The sequence below is a fragment of the Mustela nigripes genome, chromosome 12, assembly GCF_022355385.1.
Source record: "Mustela nigripes isolate SB6536 chromosome 12, MUSNIG.SB6536, whole genome shotgun sequence".
NCBI lineage: Eukaryota > Metazoa > Chordata > Mammalia > Carnivora > Mustelidae > Mustela > Mustela nigripes.
In genome coordinates this window covers 69,042,943-69,064,455 of record NC_081568.1, presented here as the reverse complement: position 1 = coordinate 69,064,455, position 21,513 = coordinate 69,042,943, and the positions used below count along the sequence as shown (strand labels likewise).

The following is a 21,513-nucleotide window of genomic DNA, read 5'->3' as shown; positions in this document are numbered from 1 at the left end:
CAACTCTGGAAAATCAAGAACTTATCATGGTATAAACTGTAAGGTAGATAATCAGTTTATTTTTTTTCCAATTTCTGTACTGGCAATCACATTCATGAGGTTCTGATCTATGATCAAAGGGCTATAGAGTACTATGAAAGCCACAATGGAAAAAAAAAAAAGAAAGAAAACCACAATGATTTCATCACAAAGGTCAGTTTTGCTGTTAGTCAAAACAAAGCTTTTCAAGGCAAAATTAAAAAGGAGGAAGGTAATATACTTAAAAGGATAAATAAACAACACCAATTAAAGCAGAAGATAAGCTATTCCCTTCACTCAAGGATCTTCAACCCAGAGTAAGGTCTGATACTTTCCAGGTACTACAGAGGACAGGTCTGGACAGTTGTAAGGAAATTCATTTCCAGATCTCCAACTTCCTTCTATGCTTTTTTCTGAAACTGGTAAGCCCTGGAGCACCGGGCTATCTCAGTCAGTGGAGCTTGCAACTCTTGGTCTAGGGATTGTAGGTTTGCAAGGCCCATGTTGGGCATAAAAATTACTTTAAAAAAAGAGCTTTAAAGTTTTGGGGTTTTTTTTTTAAGAATTTTATTTATTTATCTGAGAGAGACAGAGACAGATAACGAGTTGGGTGAAGAGCAGAGGGAGAAGCAGACTCCCCCACTGAGCAGGGAATCTGATGTGGGACTCCACCCTGGGATTTCCAGATCATGACCTGAGCTGAAGGCAGACGCTTAACGGACTGAGCCACCTCGTCACCCCTACTTTAAATGTTTTTTAATTAAATAAAATTGATGTGTCAAGGCATCATTCATTCTCTTCCTCCACCTTCCCTTTCACAGTAACATTTCCATCTTGTAGGAGAAAGCCACATTTCTTAACTCATCTCAAACCTTAACATGGTACTGATTTTTAACAAGTCTCCCATGCACCAAAGGCATAACTGGCAGAGATGGAGTCTCATTTAAGCAAAGCAAGAAATATTCAAAGAAATTCACAGCAAGACTCATTACCTAATCAATCTATGTTAGAATCTGGTAGTGAAAATAGTTGTCCAGTGGTTGTTCAGTGCAGGTGTTATTATTTCTATTAGCACTGCAAATGTCAGGCCACTTTTGACAAGAAAAACATATATAATCTGGCTTGACAGTGAGGGCTAACAAATTTTACAGCAGTTCTTTCCAATAAAGTAAGCAAAACAAATAGGGTAAAAGTGTCTGGCAGCATATTCTTTAAAATCAAAGACAACATAAAATATTTCAGAAATTACATCTTTGATAATTTCATAAATTTGAAGTTTTAATGTCAGTTTTAAAATTTATGAAGTACAAAGTTTTTCAAAAAACTTTTAAAGGTACATATATAAGAAAGTTCAAAGATAACATTAACTTGTAGACATAGAATAACAGTGCTCTAGAACTAACTAAAACAGCAACAGAATACTACCAGCTCTTTAAAAATAATTAAATTAGAAAATAGCTGGGAGGAAAAAAATGGAGACCAACCCTTCAATTTCAGTACCCAAAAATGCTTATATAAAATCTAATTTCATGTTCCCTACAAGCAGTCAACAGCCATCTCTAAAGCAGACTTAGGGGGCACCTGGGTGACTCTGTCACTTGAGTACTCAACTCTTGTTTTTGGCTCAGCTTGAGATTTTCCCTCTCCTCTCCACCCCCGCATCTTGTTCATGAAGGCACTCACTCTCTAAATGAGTAAATAAAAAAAAAAATTTTTAAGATTTTATTTATTTATTTATTTGACAAACAGAGATCACAAATAGGCAGAGAGGCAGGCAGAGAGACAGGGGAAACAGGCTTCCCACCAAGCAGAGATCCTGATGTGGGACCCGATCCCAGGACCCTGACCTGAGCCCAAGGCAGAGGCTCAACCCACTGAGCCACCCAGGTGCCCCCAGTAAATAAAATTTTTAAAAAATAAATAAAGCTGAGTCAAGTTTCCAGGTGAACTTAATACTTTCTCTTGCAAACATCAGATGCCAACTGAAGCTATATAACAACTTATTCTCAAATACTTAATATTGGGGCACCTGGGTGGCTCAGTGGGTTAAAGCCTCTGACTTCCACTTAGGTCATGATCCTAGGGTGTTGGGATTGAGCCCCACGTCGGGCTCTCCACTTGGCTGGGAGCCTGCTTTCCCCCCACCCCCACCGCCTCTCTGCTTACTTGTGATCTCTGTCTGTCCAATAAATAAATAAAATCTTAAAAAAAAAAACTTAATATTGAATAACCTAAGACATAGCATTTGAAAGTTATTTAGTAAAAGGCTTTGTAATGATATGCTCACCATACTCAAACTACTGAACACAGAATATGGGAGGTATAAATATTCTATGAGGAAAAAGAAGTTTCTTTAAAACACTATCATGGCCTCTGGGTGACTCAGCTGTTAAGCATTTGACTCTTAATTTCGGCTCCGGTCATCTACCTATTTCATTTGAGAGAAAAAGCACATGCATGTGCACACAAGAGGGAGGGGGCACACAGACAGAGAAGCAGACTCCCCACTAAGTGAGGAGAGCCCTATGCAGGGCTCAATCTTAGGACCCTGAAATCACTGACCTGAACCAAAGTCTGACTCTTAACCAACTGAGCCAACCAGATAGATGCCACAATAAATTAAAAAAAAAAAAAAAAAAGGCTCAGTATCAAGAAATCATACATGTTTTCATTCTAAATCACAAAGGGAAAAGCTTTTACTAGCTCCCATATTCTTTTTAAAGATTACTACAGCTTCTCCTAAATTGATAAAGTAATAAACTGAGGTAGCATGAACAATTTTTATAAAAAGACGTTTACGTATTATTAGAGGACACCTGGGTGGCTTAGTCAGTTAAGCCTCTGCCCTCAACTCAGATCATTATGTTCCTGAAGTTGAGTTCCCACACTGGGCTCCCTGCTCCATGGAAAGCCTGCTTGTCCCCGTCTGCCTGCCCCTTCCCCTGCTTCTGTGCATGCATGCACATACTCTCCCAGACAAATAAAATTCTTAAAAAAATAAATTACATGTTAATTCAATCCTAGAAAAACAAGCAATAAGGGGAAAACTTAAAGATTTGTTGTTGTTCATTTATTTTAGAAAGAGAGAGGGTGACAGAGAGCATGAGCAGGGGGAGGGGCAACAGGAGAGGGAGAGAGAATGATCTGAAGTGTACTCCCTGCTTAGCTTGGAGCCTGGTGTAGTGCTCAACCTCGTGACGCTGAGATCATGATCTGAGCTGAAATCAACAGTTGAACTACCCAGGCATCCAAAAAAAACATAGTATTTTGCAGTTATATTCTTTGAAAATATTTCACCTATTCATCTATTCAACCCATAGGTAAACACAGTATGAAAGAACTTTCCAGAAACACCTGAGTTTTTCCAAATGGAAATATTACAATAGACATGCTACTTTAAGAAAGTAACAGAATGGTAATGGCTCACGTTACAGGAAAAGAAAAATCAAGTCTAAGGTGGATTTCTTTCATCCTACCATCTTCAAAGTACACTGCATGTAAAGACATACAGCCTTATCACCAAAAAAAAGGAAGGCTTCCGTTGAATGTTAGGTTACTCAAGTAGCACTTGGCATTCATTCTTTCCTACTACTCCTTCCATACACACCTTCCTGTATCTCAGGTACAGGAAAGCTAAAACAAAATAAAACCAATAAACTACACTTCCCAGACTTCAAGTTATAGTTTGTATTCAGAATGTAAATCAGTTTCTACCAGTAAGAAGTCCTCTTTTGAGATTTGGGAAGCAAAAGTGAAGGAAAAAAAATTACGAAGTTATCCTTCCACTTCTGATTTAAATGGTAAGCAATGACACAACAAAATCAACGTGATTAGAAGCAATTACAGTAACTTTAGTCACCAGATGCCAGCAAGAAGCAGTCACATCACATATTCAGCATTCCTTTGATGGGTCCCCAGTTTTACCTTCCTGACCTTTCAGCTATGGCCTCATGCTCTCAAACATAATCCAGTGATGGTTCTCTGACTCCAACTCTTCCCCACTATCCAATGATTTTTTTTTAAAAGTATCATATTCCCTGTATAATATCTACCTGAAAATCCCAGAGAACTGTTTGTATCTTGCAAAGAACTCTCACAGATAGACTATGGTTAAGTTTAAAATGTACATGGCTGGGATGCCTAGGTGACTCAGTCAGTCAAGCACCTGACTCTTGATTTCAGCTCAGGTCATGCTCTCAAGGGTTGTGAGATTCTGCCCAGGGACTGGTTCTGCATTCAGGGGGAGTCAGCTTGACATTCTCTCTCTCTCCTGCTCAAGTGATATTGACTGCCATAAAAGCACATTTCAGAGTTGACAGCTGGCTTTTTTTAGTCTTTCAACTGCGGCATAAAGTATATCTTTTAGCATTAGTCCAAAATGACTTTATGTAAAATATAAGACAACTGTTAGGGCAACATACAAAAGTAACATTCTAACACTGAATGATCCTGTCTGAAGGAATTTATCAGTAATACACAATGGGGAGTCCGCTTCTATCTCTCCCTCCCCCTCTGCCTCACCCCCTGCTTATTCCTCTCTTATAAATAAATCTTTTTTTTTTTAAGATTTTATTTATTTATTTGACAGAGATTACAAGTATGCAGAGAGGCAGGCAGAGAGAGGAAGAAGCAGGCTCCCCGCTGAGCAGAGAAGAGAGCTCGATGCGGGGCTCGATCCCAGGACCCCGAGATCATGACTTGAGCTGAAAGCAGAGGCTTTAACCCACTGAGCCACCCAGGTGTCCCTTCTTATAAATAAATCTTAAAAAAAAAAAAAATCCACACAAAAAGCTGCTTATGAATATTCATAGGAGTATTATTCGTAATAGCCAAAATATGGAAACAACCCAAATACCCATTAATGGATGAATGGATAAATGAAATGTGGTATATCCATACAACTGTAACATTCATCCACAAGGGAGAATCAAGTGCTGATACATGCTACAACATAGATGAATCCTGAAACATCATGTTAGGTGAAAAAGGCCACTCACAAAAACACACTGTATGGGGTGCCTGGGTGGCTTAATGGGTTAAGCCTCTGCCTTCGGCTCAGGTCATGATCTCAGGGTCCTGGGATCGAGCCCTGCATCGGGCTCTCTGCTCGGTAGGGAGCCTGCTTCCTCCTCTCTCTCTGCCTGCCTCTCTGCCTACTTGTGATCTCTGTCAAATAAATAAAAATAAAAATATTTAACACACACACACACACAGTATGATCCTTTATATAAAATGTCCAAAGGAAGCAAATCCAAAGAGACAGAAAACAGATTAGTGGTTGCCAGGAGCTGGCGGAAATGGAGGAATGGGGAATAACTGCTAATTTCTTTTGGGGGTGATGAAAATATTCTAAAATTAGACAGTACTGATGATTGCACAACACTGACTTACATGCTTTAAAAGGTAAAATACGTTATGTGAATAACAACCCTAACACCAATCCCTAGGTGCAGAACACACCAACACCAAGCAATTCTCCAACACTACCTGGGTGTCCTATAATTCAGCTCAATCCTGACATACCTAGAGACAGCACCAGGTCCCAGGCATGCCAAAGGCTCAGTCCTACAAGACTTCCCAGCCCTTCCGAAGCCAATCATAACATAAGTCCAGACTGTTACCTGTGCTTCTAAAGTTCCCATGACCCCCTTCCTCAGGTTTGATTAATATGCCAGGGCAGGGGCACCTGGGTGGCTCAGTGGGTTAAGCCTCTGCCTTCAGCTCGGGTCAGGATCCCAGGGTCCTGGGATCAAGCCCCGCATCGGGCTCTCTGCTCAGCGGGGAGCCTGCTTCCCCCTCTCTCTCCGCCTGCCTCTCTGCCTACTTGTGATCTCTGTGAAATAAATAAATAAAATCTTTAAAAAATAAAAAAAAAAAATGGAAATATGCCAGAGCACTTTAAACAAGTCTGAGAAACATTTCAGTCATGAGATTACCAGTTTATTATGAAAGGATGTCATTCTGAAAGGCCAAATGGAAGAGATACACAGGGAAAGGAAAGGGATCTGTAGCTTCCTTGCTCTCCGAGCACATCACTCTCCGGAGCGCCTCCCTGTGTTAACCACGGAGGTGTTATCCTACCCCATCCTCTGGATTTTATGGAGGCTTCATTACACAGTCATGATCGATTAAATCATTAGTGTCTGGCAATTCAAACTCCAGCACCTGGCCCCTCTCCAGGTCAGAGAAGTGGGACTTGAAGTTCCAATAATCAATTCACAGTTGGTTCCCCTGGCAATCAGAAGCCATCTGTATGTGCTTCCCAAAAGTCACCTCAGGAACATAACAAAATACACCTCTCTTAGGAAATCCAAGGGTTTTAGGAGCTCTGCACCAAGAAAAGGGAAGACTAAATAGGTTATATCTTATTGTAACTCACAGTATCACACCTATTATCTCGATAAAGCTGCCATAGGGTTTAAAAAAAAAAGAACCTCCTCCCTCAAAAAAAGCCTGAGGATTATTTTCTTAGGCTATAGCCTCAGAGACAAAAATACCAGTCTCTGGGCACCTGGGTGACTCAGCTGGTTAAGCAACTGCCTTCAGCTCAGGTCACAATCCCAGAGTCCTGGAATCAAGTCCCGCTTTGGACTCCTGGCTCCACGGGGAGTCTGCTTCTCCCTCTGACCTTCTCGCCTCTCATGTTCTTTCTCACTGTCTCTCTCTCAAATAAATAAATAAAATCTTAAAAAAAAAAAAAAAAAAAGCCAGTCTTTGATATATGTCAAAATGCTTTTGAAAATAATAATAATAATAATAATGGGTTCTACAAATGCATACTCCCTCCAGCAATAAATTTAGTACCTTTGTCACTGTACTCAGGTAAATCAGCACCGTTTCTTAAATCCTAAATCTGGTAAGAGAAACTTACTCTTATTAAAATTGAACACTTTTTCCCACATTTTAGTCACTTTTTTTCTCTGCAAAGGGTAAGTTCTCAGCCTTTAAAATACACATCTGTGGGGAGGCTGGCTGGCTCAGTCGGAAAAGTAGGCAACTATTGATCTCAGGGTTGTAAGTTTGAACTCCATGTTGGGTGTAAAGATTACTTAAAAATAAAATAAACAAACAGACTTCTTTATGCATACAACCGTTATACCATAAACCAAAATTACTTTCTTACCATTTTGACCAGCAATAATGAACTTAGTCTCACTCTGTTCTACTTCAGCTTTTAACTTTAAAACTTTCCCTGAAAGTTTTTAAAATAGTCTCAAGAGGGGCACTTGGGTGGCTCAGTCTATTAAGCATCTGCGTTTGGCTCAAGTCAAGATCCCAGAGTCCTGGGATCAAGCCCCACATCGGATTCTCTGCTCATCGAGAAGCCTGCTTCTCCCTCTCCCACTCCCCTTGGGTTGCGTTCTCTCTCTCCCTGTTCCTCTCTCTGTCAAATAAATAAATTAAATAGCCTCAAGAATCACTCCCCTAAAATAGGCAGATTAAAAGGACACTCAATATGAGTTCACCTGGGTTACTTGAATTTCCAGTTTCCTGACTGCAATTCACTTTAAAGTAAAATATCCAGTTGACTCTGGAGACTTTTTTTTTTTAACATTTTATTTTTTTATTTGACAGAGAGAGAGACAGAGAAAGAGGGAACACAGGCCAGGGAGCCTGAGAGGGAGAAGCAGGCCTACCGCAAGCACGGAGCCCCTCCAGGGGCTTAATCCCAGGACTCTGGGATCATGACCTGAGCTGACGCTTAAGGACTAACCCATCCGGTCGCCCCTGGAGATGTTTTAAAATAATATGAAGTGGGGCGCCTGGGTGGCTCAGTGCGTGAAAGCCTCTGCCTTCGGCTTAGGTCATGGTCTCAGGGTCCTGGGGAGCTCCGCATCGGGCTCTCTGCTCAGCAGGGAGCCTGCTTCCCTCACTCTCTCTGCCTGCCTCTCTGCCTACTTGTGATCTCTCTCTGTCAAATAAATAAATAAAATCTTTTAAAAAGTTAAAAAAATAAAAAGAGATACAGAGTACAGAGCTTGTGAGCAAGCAGTTTATAAAAAATAAAAAGACACGGTTAAAAAAATAAATAAAAACAAGGTAAGCTAATGAACATAACTGTGATAAAGAAAAAGTCATTTAAATTATACAACCCCTGGGCACCTGGGTGGCTCAGTTGTTAAGCATCTGCCCTTAGCTCAGGTCATGATCTCAGGGTCCTGAGGTCAAGCCCTTCTTCGGGCTCCCCAGTCAGTAGGGAGTCTGCTTCTCCCTCTCCCACTCCCCCTGCTTGTGTTCCCTCTCTCGCTGTTTTTCTCTGTCAAATAAGAAAAAAAATCTTTAAAATTATTCAGTCTTTAAAGGACTCTTCATTAGCTTTAAAGAACTACTTTTAGTCCAAAACAGCTACTTGATAAGATTAGGACTGATTTACAAAGCATGGAATATACCAATATATCTGAGGGACTCTTCCACAAGGATTTGCACATACATGAAACAAAATCAAACATTAATACAATAATTCTTTTTAATACAAGAATTCTTAAACTAAAACTTTTTTTCCCAAGAACGTCCTCATTCTTCATTCTGATATATTAAAAAGGATAGCAATATCTAATAAAATTGTCCCAAACCAGATAAAAGCCTTGAATAAAACATATTTTTCTTCTAAAATTATTTTAATATTAAGGCATCACTAGGACTTGGGGCAGACCAAAAAATAGGAACTTATCTACAGCCCCTTATTTTACCCTAGAGCTATTATTAAAATAAGTCTACTGTACACAGAATCACGTACTGTTTTCCTTTGCTGGTATAACACAATCAAGCTATTGTGCAAAGGTAAACGAGCTCTTAAGAAAAAATTACTGCTCAAGTAATTTTTGAGTTGAGGTGACTTACCACAATTCTACTCTCCCTAAACACCATTGTTTTTAATCACAACTTTACTTACAGCTTTACCCACTGTCAAACAAAATTTTCACTTTCCAAAGAGATTTTTTTCAAACTGAAGTAATAAAAGTAATGCTTTTATGATCACAGTATTTGCTAAATTGTGTACTAAGATCTTATTTCAGTTTTTAAAAAATGTTGAGGGGTCGCCTGGGTGCATCAGTCGTTAAGCATCTGCCTTCAGCTCAGGTCATGATCCCAGGGTCCTGGGATGGAGCCCTGCACTAGGCTCCTTGCTCAGCGGGAAGCCTGCTTCTCCTCCCACTCTTCCTGCTTGTATTCCCTCTCTCGCTATCTCTCTCTGTCAAATAAATAAATACAATCTGTCAGTGAATCAACAAAGTTCAATTTTTAAATTAATTTCCTCAAGAAATTTTAAAATAAATTTCCTCAGGTGCCTATAAGAAAATAATCTCTTTATAGAACTTGGGGGGGAGGGGAGATAAGGGTGAAAAATGGCATGGAATGTCCAGGTGATCGTGGAAGAGACAATAGCAAAAACCTACTAAACCTGAGAAATAAGACCACATCATTTCATTGATTTAGAGATACGGTTCCATAGGGAAAAAATCAGAGTAGCAGGAAGTAAATCATCAGAGACATCAGGTAAGCACTTAGAGGAAAATGGGCGGAAGAAGAAAACAAACCAGGAAAAAAATGAAAAACTGAACTCAGGTATATTTATGTAAATCATTCTGAAAAGCAAATTTTAAAATAAAAGTTATCTAATAATCTAGGACCAAACCAATCCGCTCCACTTCCTTCACCAGGAAAAGAACACCTTACAATGGGTTTAGCAACTCAGTAGGAAAACCAAAAACACCTTCAAAGGCATATCAAGATCTTTTATGCCTGTGTTGGAGCAACCAGTCAAAATAAGGTGTTCAGTTAAGCAATTAACATACACACAAATAACCAGTTTTTACACAATAAAAGAATCTACAAACCATCATCAGATGTGAAGGGAATGCAACTTTGAAAAACAAAAAAGGGACAGCACTAATGTAAGTCACTGAACTGACTTCACAGACCACAAGGAAGAAATTATCTTTAAACCAAAATAACTAATTCTGCTACATTAAACGATAAGAAAAAATGTTCATCAATAGTCAAGCATTTTTATCCATAAAAACAGCAATTTCATATGGTTCCATCCAGTGGTCTGATGATAAATATTTAACAACTACCTCTCTGGAAAAAAGACCCTGACTTACAGCTTTTGTAGATCTCCATGTCATAAATGTCCTACCATAGCCAGTTTCAGGCTGCCAACACAGTGTTACTGAACATGGAGCTGGAGAGATGCAAAAGACCAGCTCACCAGTTCCAACACACCAATAGTTTTTCTACCCAGTACTCTCAACTAAGATTCATCAGAGCAGTTCCTAAATTTTTTCATACTTTCCTTAAATCAGGCTTTTACTTGAATGATCCCATTTCCTACTCCCCTAGGCTAGGAGGCATACATTTCTGACACTTTAAGACATCAATACACTAAAATTCATTCACAAAAAAGAATAAATTTTAAAAAAGAATAAATGAGATTACTACCTTATTTTATTCATTCAACTTTTTTACTAAACACTTATCTAGTGTTATGTATTGTTCTGAGCATTGTTACAGCAAGGAACAAGAAAAAGGAGATCCTTGCTCTCATAGGCTTATGATCTACTTTAGGACACAATTAAATTAAAAATATATTATTTGGGGGCACCTGGGTGGCCCAGTAGGTTAAGCCTCTGCCTTCAGTTCAGGTCATGGTCTCAGGGTCGTGGGATGGTGCCCCACATCAGGCTCTCTACTCGGCGGGCAGCCTGCTTCCCTCTCGGTCTCTGCCTACCTCTCTGCCTGCTTGTGATCTCTCTGTCAAATAAATAAATAAAATCTTTAAAAATACATATTACATCTATCTATCTATCTATATATATATATATATATATATATTAATTTAAGGTCTGACAAATGCTATAAAGAAAGTGTAACAGTGATGGGAGGGTGCTATTTTAAACTGAGTGGGGAGGAAATTAGGTGATACTTAAGCTGAGATCTTAAAGATAAGAGGCTACCCTTGCAAAGATCTGGGAACCATCATTTCAAACAGAGGAAACAACTAGTATAAAAACCATAATCAACAAGCAAGACCTGTTTGAGAAATTAATTTGTGGCTAAAGGCAGTGAGCAAACGTAAGCCACTCTGAAAGGCTGTAAGGTCCATATTATATAGACAGAGTGTGAGTGAGTTTGTATTTTCTGGGAGAGTACAGTTTATTCTGAGTAGACTGGGAAGAGTAGTGTGGTAAATCTGTTAAATGAATAAATGCATGCATACTTTCACAACTCCCTAAGAGACTTGGTTGACAGCCTATTACTTATATTCACTTTTCTCAATATGATTATTTTGGTTACTTCACAATCCACCTAGAACTTTATGAAGTTAAAGCAGGCCATCACAGGCCTCAAACTATGAATATACCTGAAATAAATTTAGAGGTTTAACTACTTACTAGTTCAGAAATAGGGATTTTTTCTTCAGAGAGAGAGAGAGAAAGAAAATGAGTGTACGCAAGAGATGGGGGAGAGGGGCAGATGGGGAAGGTGGAGAAATCTTAATCAGACTCCATGCTCAGCACAGAGCCCACCACCCAGTGCAAAGCCCCATGCAGGGCTCTCTCTCACCACCTGAGATAATGACCTCAATCAAAATCAAGAGAAATATGCTTAACAGTCTGAGCCACCCAGGTGTCCCAGAAATAAGGATCTTATTAATCCAATATGGTATTTCATATGTGAAATGGTAACATGAATTCAGATAGACCAAAGTCAAATTCTAATGAAGATTACATAATTACCCTAAAAATAGAACAATTAACTCAAAACCGTAGGGAAACACTTGTTAGTTTGTCATCCAAAATTATTTTACAAGATTTGTATATAAACTTTAAAAAATGTCATGTTTCGGGGCACCTGGATGGCTCAGTGGGTTAAAGCCACTGAGTTCAGGACATGATCCCAGGGTCCTGGGTTTGAGCCCCGCATCAGGCTCTCTGCTCAGCAGGGAGCCTGCTTCCTCCTCTCTCTGCCTGCCTCTCTGCCTACTTGTAATCTCTGTCTGCCAAATAAGTAAATAAAATCTTTAAAAAAAAAGATTTTAATAAAAAAATTAAAAGTCATGTTTTAATATGCAAATTTTTATATTTTAATTCCCTATTTAATATAAGAAAAATATACCAAATCTGACTTACAGATATCACTGCTTAGGAGTTAAAGTAAAATATAAAGCATACACAAGTTTATATTACATCTGCATATTATAAGAACAAACGATACATACCAACACATACATACCCATACCTCTATGACCATGAAAATTAAGTCCGCATTGTGGCCACATGAAATTATGGCCACATGACTTGTCCCATCAGACAAGTCAATCAAGACAAATTACTGTATATTACATAAAAATAGGAAAATGTGGGCACCTGGGTGGCTCAGTGGGTTAAGCCGCTGCCTTCGGCTCAGGTCATGATCTCAGGGTCCCGGGATCGAGTCCCGCATCGGGCTCTCTGCTCGGCAGGGAGCCTGCTTCCTCCTCTCTCTCTCTCTCTGCCTGCCTCCCTGCCTACTTGTGATCTCTCTCTGCCAAATAAATAAATAAATAAAATCTTTAAAAAAAAAAATAGGAAAATGTTTAGATTGGTTTTTGGAGAATAATTTATGCCTAATGCATAAAAAATTATTCATTCAGGAACTTCTAAGCCACCTCTTTTAACAATTTCTTTAAATGATTTTTTAAAGATTTAACCATTTGCAAGAACAGTGTGAGCACGCATGCGCTAAAAATAGAACAATTAACAGCTCAGACTGTTAAGCATATTTCTCTTGATTTTGATTGAGGTCATTATCACACACACACACACACACACACACACACACACACACACACGGGAGTTGGGGGAGGGGGGCAGAGGCATAAGGAGAGGGAGAAGCAGGCTTCCTGCTGAGCAGGGAGCCCACCAGGCACTCAACTCCAGAATCCGGGGATGATGACCCAAGCCAAAGGCAGATACTTAACCAACTGTGCCACCCAAGCACCCCTAAAAGATTTTTTTCAATCAACAGGAAATTAGACTTATAACTTAGAAAAAAAAGAGTTTAAAAATAAATTTTAGGGGCACCTGCCGGGCTCAGTCAGTGGAGCGTGTTATTCTTGGTCTCAGGGTTGTAGATTTGAGCCCGTTTTGGTGCAGAGATTGCTTAAAAATAAAATCTCTAAAATTAATTAATTTTTAAAAGGGTTTACAAAATCTTGTCTCAGCATAATGAAAGACTGAAAGTTTGCATTATCATTAATTTCCCCCACACTCCTTTTTCTACCTAAATATTAAATTACAATTTTAAAAATGCATTTATATGCATTCAAGTATTTTTCATTTATAAGCACAAGTATGCTTATAAATACCACTCAATAAAATTGTGCACATTAATGTAGCTAGCTGCTAGCTTACCACAGAACTACAATAAAACTACTTATAGGCCCCACCTTTTCCGAGGGGGTGGTAAACATGCTGTGCAATACAGAGAGAACACAGCATACTAATAAATTTGTGTATGCTGAAAATCTCTCTCTAAAGCTATGACACCTCTGTTTGGGCTCTCTACAAAACAATTAAGAAATACTAAGAATATCCTCAGATAAAGTCGGATAACAGCAACTTACATTTTTTTTAACAAAAGGAGTTTGGCAATAGAAAACCAACCAAGTTTTGGATCCCAAACTCACTTGAACCAATATCCCTGATAAAAGAAAGGTGTAATATAGCCCAACTTCAAGAGCCCAAGTCCATGTAAATTACCAACCCTCAGAATTCTAGAAATAAGCGCACCTGGGCAGCTCAGTCATTAACTGTCAGCCTTCAGCTCAGGTCATGAATCCCAGGATCCTGGGATGGATCCCCACCTTGGGCTTCCTGTTCATCGAGAAGCCTGCTTCTCTCTCTCCAGCTTCCCCTGCTTGTGCGCATGCTCTCTCGCACTCGCGCTCTCTTTCTCTGTCAAACAAATAAATAAAATCTTAAAAAAAAAAAAAAGAATTCAAGAAAGCCCAAAAGAAGTACGGAGCAAGCCAAAGATAGTTTAAGTATTGTCACCCTACTTCCAAATCAGCCTTTTCTTTTTATTGCGTTTACTTTACCTCTCTGTTGCTTTCCTACCTCCTCTGTCCATAATCATTTCCCACTGTTTTCACTTTCCATACACAAAAATTAATCTAACATACTTTTTCTCCTTGTATCTAAAAGTCTTTACTTAATTCTTCTAGGACTACATGGTTTTAAGTGAAATACTTTTAGTCAAAATACTTTTGGTTAGGGGCGCCTGGGTGGCTCAGTGGGTTAAGCCACTGCCTTCGGCTCAGGTCATGATCTCAGGGTCCTGGGATCGAGCCCCGCATTGGGCTCTCTGCTCAGCAGGGAACCTGCTTCCCTTCCTCTCTCTCTGCCTGCCTCTCTGCCTACTTGTGATCTCTGTCTGTCAAATAAACAAATAAAATCTTTAAAAAAAAAAAAAAAAGTCGTTAGAGTGAAAAAGAAAAGAAGATAAAAGAAAAAGAAAAAAAAACTGAATGTAATGGATCCAAAAGAGATACAGAGGACTGATGGCCATAAATAAGAAAAATGTGGTGTTGGGGGAGGTTTGTTTGTTTTAAAGATGGGAGATAGTTCAGCATATCTCTACACAGACAGGAATGATCAAGTAGAAATGGCAAACAGGGATGACGCAGCTCACTGGCAGGCAGGAGCCTGGGATGAATACTGAGGCAATGTAATGTCCTTGACCAGAGAAAGGCAAGATGAATGAAACCCCTGTTCATGGCTTAAGAGAAAATGCAGGGGGCACCTAGGTGGCTCAGTTGGTTGAGCATTTGCCTTCAGCCCAGGTCATGATCTCAGAGTCCAGGGATCGAGCCCCACGTCGGGTTCCCTGGTCATTGGGGAGCCTGCTTCTCCCTCTCTCTCTGCCTCCCACTCCCCCTGCTTGTGCTCACTGTCTCTTTCTCTCTGTGTCAAATAAGTAAATAAAAATCTTTAAAAAAAAAAAAATGCAGGAAGTGTGGGTATAAATGCAAAAAGAGATTAAAAAGTTTCTTCTGATTGCTTTCATTTTTAATATACAGGAAGCAAAGTCATCAGCTGAAAATGCAAAGAAGTGAGAGAGTTTCAGGAGAGATATAAAATAGTCACTTAGGGGAGTGGGAGAGTGATTCAATCAACAAATGTACTAAGATTACAGTAATGGGGCACCTAGCTGACTTGGGCCGTGGAATGTGTGACTCCTGATCTCAGGCTTCTGAGCTGGAGAGCCATGTTGGGTGTAGGGATTACTTTTAAAAATTAAATATTTAAGATTACAGAACTGTAGGAGCATGAAGAACTCTCCTGAATTTACAGGGAGATGAGGTGATCATTGGTGTTTTTTTCCCTCAAGTCGCACTCAAATGCCATGTACAGGCTAGACTAGATGGAGAAGGGGTGGGGGGCAGATTGCTAGACGAGTACAGTAAAGAAGTGCGACAGAGAACTGAGGGTGTACAAAAGTAAAATCTGTAACAGAGGACCACGGATTCAAAGCATGGATATGGAGAAAGGAGGCTTGGGACAGTACATTAGCAACATGCTATAGGTCCCAGACACAGAAGTCCTGTTTAAGTGGGAATAATTAACAGAAAGAACTGGAAAGGTACAATGTTGAGATCTGAGTGGAATGCACGGAACTGCATATTATGAAATAATCTTAGTAAAGAGCAGGTCCAGTTAAAAAGTAGTCTTCACAGAACTACTGTGAAGACTAAAGCAAAACCTCTCCTTAGGCACAGTGAGCCTGCAGATGAGAGAAACTGGAAGATGAAGGGATAGTAATGGAAGAATTATATCACAAGAATTGTAGCTGGAAGGTTCCCAGCCATGGAATCCCCAAGAAAACCATTTCCAGCACTTCTGGAGAAAGTCCACTTTGAACAACCTGCCTGATTCAGAAGGCACCAATGCCAGAGCACAAGAAGATGAGCCACATTAAAAACATACCACCACCACCACCCCCAATTCTCTCTCCCCAATGAGTTAGACCCTGGGCAGCTGAATGGACAGCACAGTGTTAACTTTAACCCAGACACCTACTAGGACTCTTGCTCCAAAGCAGACTTCTAGGACTCAAGAAGTTCTGAGCCATAAAGAGAAGTTCTGAATTATGTAAGAGTTTTAACACTGATTATACTGAACTGTACCTTGTAATGACTAAAGTAAAACTATCATTGACAAGTAAGAACAAGAATTCCTAAACGCTCATCCAGAGGCAGGGAAATATTTACTCTACAGCGACAGTTTGAAGGTACAGGAAGAAAGTTGTTTTCTCCTTAAGTTTTATCAAGTCCCATCCACTGCACCTACCAGTTCCACAAATACCCTTGGGTTCTCACCATATGTAAGTACAAAATATATACAATTCTGAATATACAAAAAATTCAGTTTTGCTTTATTAAGCAAAAAGTGGAAGTATATTATTAAGCTACATGGAACAAAATGATTTTATGTGTTACTAAAAGATGCTTACAATAATCCAATCAAAGATTTAACAAATTTTAGCATGAATTTCTAATGGCGTAAAATATAAAATAAAAATTTAAGGGCACCTGGGTGGCTCAGTCATTAAGCGTCTGCCTTCCACTCAGGTCATGATCCCAGGGTCCTGGTAACCGAGGCCGGCATCAGGCTCCCTGCTCGGAGGAAAGCCTGCTTCTCCCTCTCCCATTCCCCTGCTTGAGTTCCCTCTCTCGCTGTGTCTCTGTCAAATAAATAAATAAAATCTTAAAAAAAAAAAAATTTCAGTGCTCATCATTTAGTCATTTTCAAAGATACTTAAATTTAACATGCAGTTATCTAATGCTTTCTAGGAAAAAGAGAGAGTTTGTTTTACTGTAATCCATTTTGACTAAAATACATTTGCAGGTATTTTATGGTGTCATGATAAAGATAGCTTATTACCAAGTCTTTTGGCTTTCAGTTCAGAAACTCCCTTTGGATGGATTCCCATAACTCTTTCAGCTAAATCCTGCCCTGTTATTTGTTTGTATTATAGAAAAGTTCCAGTATTCTTAAGCTTTGAGGTAAGGCAGCAGTATGCATGAAGTTAATTATTAACAAGCTAAATTTCAAGTTTTTCCACACAGTATGGGGAAAAAATCAGGATAAATTCCCTCACCCAACTAATAAGTAAGAATTAAGGATAAGTACACATTTCACTCAGTTCTTCTCAAGAATGTACAGAGAATCCATAATGTTCCTCTCAAAAACATCACTAACAATTTTCAGTACAATGCTAAAATATTTCATGGGGACTGAGATTAAGAACACTATAACAGATGAAAACCAATACACATTTCCAGTTGTGAGGGAAAAAAAAACTTAAGACATGTTAACAAAAGTACCCCAGACTCATCCAAAAGCAGACGAAAACCTAAACACTTCCAGAAAGTGACACCTGAGATATAAAAAAATTTAATAGTAACCTGTCCTAGAGAATAAATGTGACAAATTACTTACAAAGCATTTTGGAAATGTTTTTATACACATGCTAATTGATATTTTAATGACCTATACAAAAATTAGCACAGCTGCAATGTTTTTATGGGCATCATTCTTAAATCACTTTATTAATTACATACGATAAAGGAAACACTTTGCAAAGCATTCTGAAGGGTCTTAAAAAAATCAACAAACTCCCTACTCCCATCCTGTCGCACACACACATACCCTGAGGAAGAAAGCATCATTTCAAATCTGCAACAATTATAAAATGGGATGATCCTGGAATTTATTTAGACTCAAAACATTATAAACTATTCTGAGATAGAAATAATACTATGGGGGCGCCTGGGTTAAAGTGGGTTAAAGCCTTTGCCTCTGGCTCAGGTCATGATCTCAGGGTCTTGGGATCGAGCCCCGAATCAGGCTCTCTGCTCAGCGGGGAGCCTGCCTCTCTGCCTGCTTGTGATCCCTGTCAAATAAAAAAATTTTAAAAATTTTTAAATTTTTTAAAAAAGAAATAATACTATGAAAATATAGTATTTTTTAAAGGTACAAAAACATAATCATGGGTTTGGTTTTTTTTAAGATTTATTTATTTGACAGAGACAGAGCAAGGCAGCACAAGCAGGGGGAGTGGTGGAGGGAGAGGGAGAAGCAGGCTCCCCGCTGAGCAGGCGCAGGGCTCAATCCTATGATCCTGCTATTACAACCTGGGCCAAAGGCAGATGCTTAACCTACCAAATCACCCAGGTTTCCCATGGGTTTTTATTTCTTGAAAAAATTTTAGTATTTCTCTATACTGTTGACTGTCAGGAGCTCTGATGATGAAGTTCTTAACCAAATACAATACACCAAGCATTTTATTCAACGTATCACACCTTGCTTACACTTTCTTCAACATCACTATTATCACCTACTACACTAGGTTTCTCATCAGCACCAGACTATCAACAGTATATTGTCAAAGTAACTCTTCCTACAATAAATGTACATTAAAAAAATAATAAAACAAAACCCTCTACCACTAAAATTTGAGATTACTTTCCACATTACTCCCAGGCACAACCACAAAAAACAAACAGCCAACATAAAAACCTGAAAGTACATATTATCTTCAATAATGTATAAGGTGTTAACAAGTCAATCTACCTAAACTGAAATGCCATCTATGAAAAAATTTATTAATCTACATTATTTTGTAATGCTCAAAAAAATGACACTGGGACACATCAATTTGGCCTTTGGATAGGCCAAATAAAAAAAGCACTTTAAAAAAAAAAAAGTCCCATGGGGCGCCTGGGTGGCTCAGTTGGTTAAGCGACTGCCTTCAGCTCAGGTCATGATCCTGGGATCGAGTCCCACATCGGGCTCCCAGTTCCACAGGGAGTCTGCTTCTCCCTCTGACCTTCTCCTCACTCATGCTCTCTCTCGCTGTCTCTCTCTCTCACATAAATAAATTAAAAAAATTTTTTTAAATCCTATATATTTAAGACAAACGCACACAATGCAACCTTATGTTCAGAATAAATACTACAAACAGCATTCTCCTTTTAGTAAGCAGTTCCATCACAGTCGCAATACTACGGGGAAAGTCCAAATATGGAACCACAAATTCTCACTAGTAGTCCTTCCCTTTTCACCATGATTAAGTCAATACTGTATTTATCTGTAAATAGCGACTAAAAAGTCAAAATAAAACTTCCAAATAGGTGCTTTATTTAAAACATTTCTTGTAGAAAAGTAATCCACTGTTTCTCCTTGGAGAATTTAAAAAATAGAAAATACTGTATAGCAAAGATTATTTACAGAAAACAACCAGAAGTACATTACTCTTCTATAAACACACTGTACCAAAATCATCCACTATGGAAGGAAGGGAAAAAATTAGTTTGTTAAACCTTTTCCTCCCTTCATTTTAAAATGTAGACTGATTTTATTAAACTGACAATAAGAAAATGCAAACCAATAATCTCAACCCTATGAAGTTACTTATTAACCTTTAAATAGCCTGTTAGGGATCCATACTTCCTGCACTCCACTTGCCAGCTTTCCTGTAAGTAGGCAGTAGGGGTGTAAGACAGTCCTTACTGGCAACATCGATAATAAGGAAAGAACTTCACGCTCAGGTTAAAGCGATAATTGTGGGGTTTGTTTGCTTCTAGAAACTCAGCAACCAACACAGGTGCCAGTACATAATGGGTACTTAATGAACACCCGCTGAATAAACGGTAGGGTTTAATTAGTGTAACATTAGTTTTCTTTTCCCCCTAACTTTAGAGAGCCTCTGGCTCAAAAAGCAACTGAAGACCATGCCACCATGCCCCGCCAAAAGCACATAAACTTATCTATTCATAATGAAATAGACTTTGGGTGTCTCAAAAGAACAAAGTACAATCCAAACACCTCTTCTTTAATTTCTGTTCTTTCAAAAGAAAATCAGAAATAACCCTTGTCTTTTTAATACTTATTTTTTAAATAACAGAAAATGTCTACCGACTTTTCCTCCAAATGAAAAATTTCACATTCCAACTACACTTCCTACACTTGTAACATTGATAATAACTGATCATCAACACTACATGTATGGTGGGTAAAAATTTTTAAAAACAGCATATAAACAGAAACTGCATGTTGTTTCCCAACTTTTGTTCCCCCTTGAGTCAAGAGGGTTTGTGCCTAAATTTTTAAAAGCTGTGAAATCAGTTTTCACGTTTCAAGATTCGTTCATTCATTCAAATATTTTACTGAGCACCTACTATAAGCCAGACGCTTTAAACAAAATGTCAGTTCTGTAAACTGAACATCAGCACCAAATTCCCCTACAAAAGTTTATCATTTGAAATAACAGCAACTACAGAGAAATTCCAATGTTGTTTCAAGTACACATGAAATCGGCCCACCGGGGCTTTTCGGCGATAAATGGGGCATCAGACAGCCGCTACCTACCACACCCGTTACCAAAAATCACAACTGAAGCGGCAAAGGAAGGACAACCTGTACGAGTAACACGAGCTCCTCCGTGTAGGTGGTCAGGCAGGGCTTTCTCTCCGGGGCCCAAAGAGAAGCGAGGCGAGACCCGCGGGCGGAACGCACCGCCCCCCGCAGGAAAGAGCTCCGGCTCCGCAGGCAGGGGTGCCCGCCCCACCCCCGAACTCACACCTGGAGGACCCCGGCCCTCTCCGCCGGCCCTCCGCCCCTCCCCTCCCGACTCCCAGACCTGCAAAGTTGGGGGGAGGGGGTCTTTTCATTTCCATTTTACATCAGGCTGGCGGTTGGCTCCCTCAGCCGCCCGCCTGTCGTCAATTTTGAACTGAGCATGTAACCATTTCTCAGAAGGAATGGAAGAAAAAACCAAAGGCAGGGTCCGCAGCAAGACCTCGCCCAGACCTGAAAATGGAGCCGCAGGCTCAGCCCACAGCCCGCAGCGCGCGGGGGGCAGGGCCGGGCCGCGCTCCCCACCGAGCCCTCGGCGGCGGGGGTTCGAGGCTGCGGGCCCCCGCCCAGGAGGCCGCGAGGGCGAGGTGTGGGGGCCGGTGCACGACCCGGGCCGGCGGGGCACTCACCGTCGCCTTTGTCTGGACCGCCGGCTCCAGCCGCAGCCGCTCTCGGTGCCGGCTCCGCGGCTCCTGCCACCCCCACGCCCGCAGCTGCGCTCCCCAGCGCGCTGGCCGCTTCCTGGCCCCTCCCTCCCCGCCCAGGCTCGCGCGCGGGCGGAGCGAGAGGCGGCGCGCGCCCGGAGAGCCGCGCGAGGACTGCGCCGCCGCGCCGGCCCCACCCCCTGCCCCGCCTGGGCGTCGGACTGAGCCAGCTCCCCCGCGACGCGCAGCTCCCTGCAGCTGCGCGGGCTAGGAAGCCCCTTCCTAAGCGAGAGGAGGGCCGAGAGCTGGGGCTGGAGCCCGCGCGGGAAAGGACGCGTCGGAAGATGGCGACCGGGGCTGGGTGGGAGCGCACGACAGCCCCTCCTTGCCCTCCGCCCGGCGGCTGGCAACGGCGGCTCGCGCTCCCACCCCGAACCGCGCGGAGG

The 21,513-nt window shown here is 40.5% G+C and overlaps 1 protein-coding gene across 10 annotated transcripts in view; it reads right to left on the bottom strand.

Moving 5' to 3' along the window:
• Nucleotides 1-21,193, bottom strand: part of CDC42SE2 (CDC42 small effector 2) — a 115,215-nt gene extending 94,022 nt beyond the window's left edge. For 3 of the 10 annotated variants that reach the window (XM_059417494.1, XM_059417495.1, XM_059417502.1), the window contains exon 1: nucleotides 21,053-21,190. The gene's annotated coding sequence lies outside the window, so the exon portion shown is untranslated. Of the gene's footprint in view, nucleotides 1-13,793; nucleotides 13,959-16,594; nucleotides 16,747-21,052 lie in introns of those variants that run through there. The other 7 variants (XM_059417496.1, XM_059417503.1, XM_059417497.1 and 4 more) reach the window with 6 other exon arrangements.
• Between the last annotated feature and the right edge of the window lie 320 nt (nucleotides 21,194-21,513).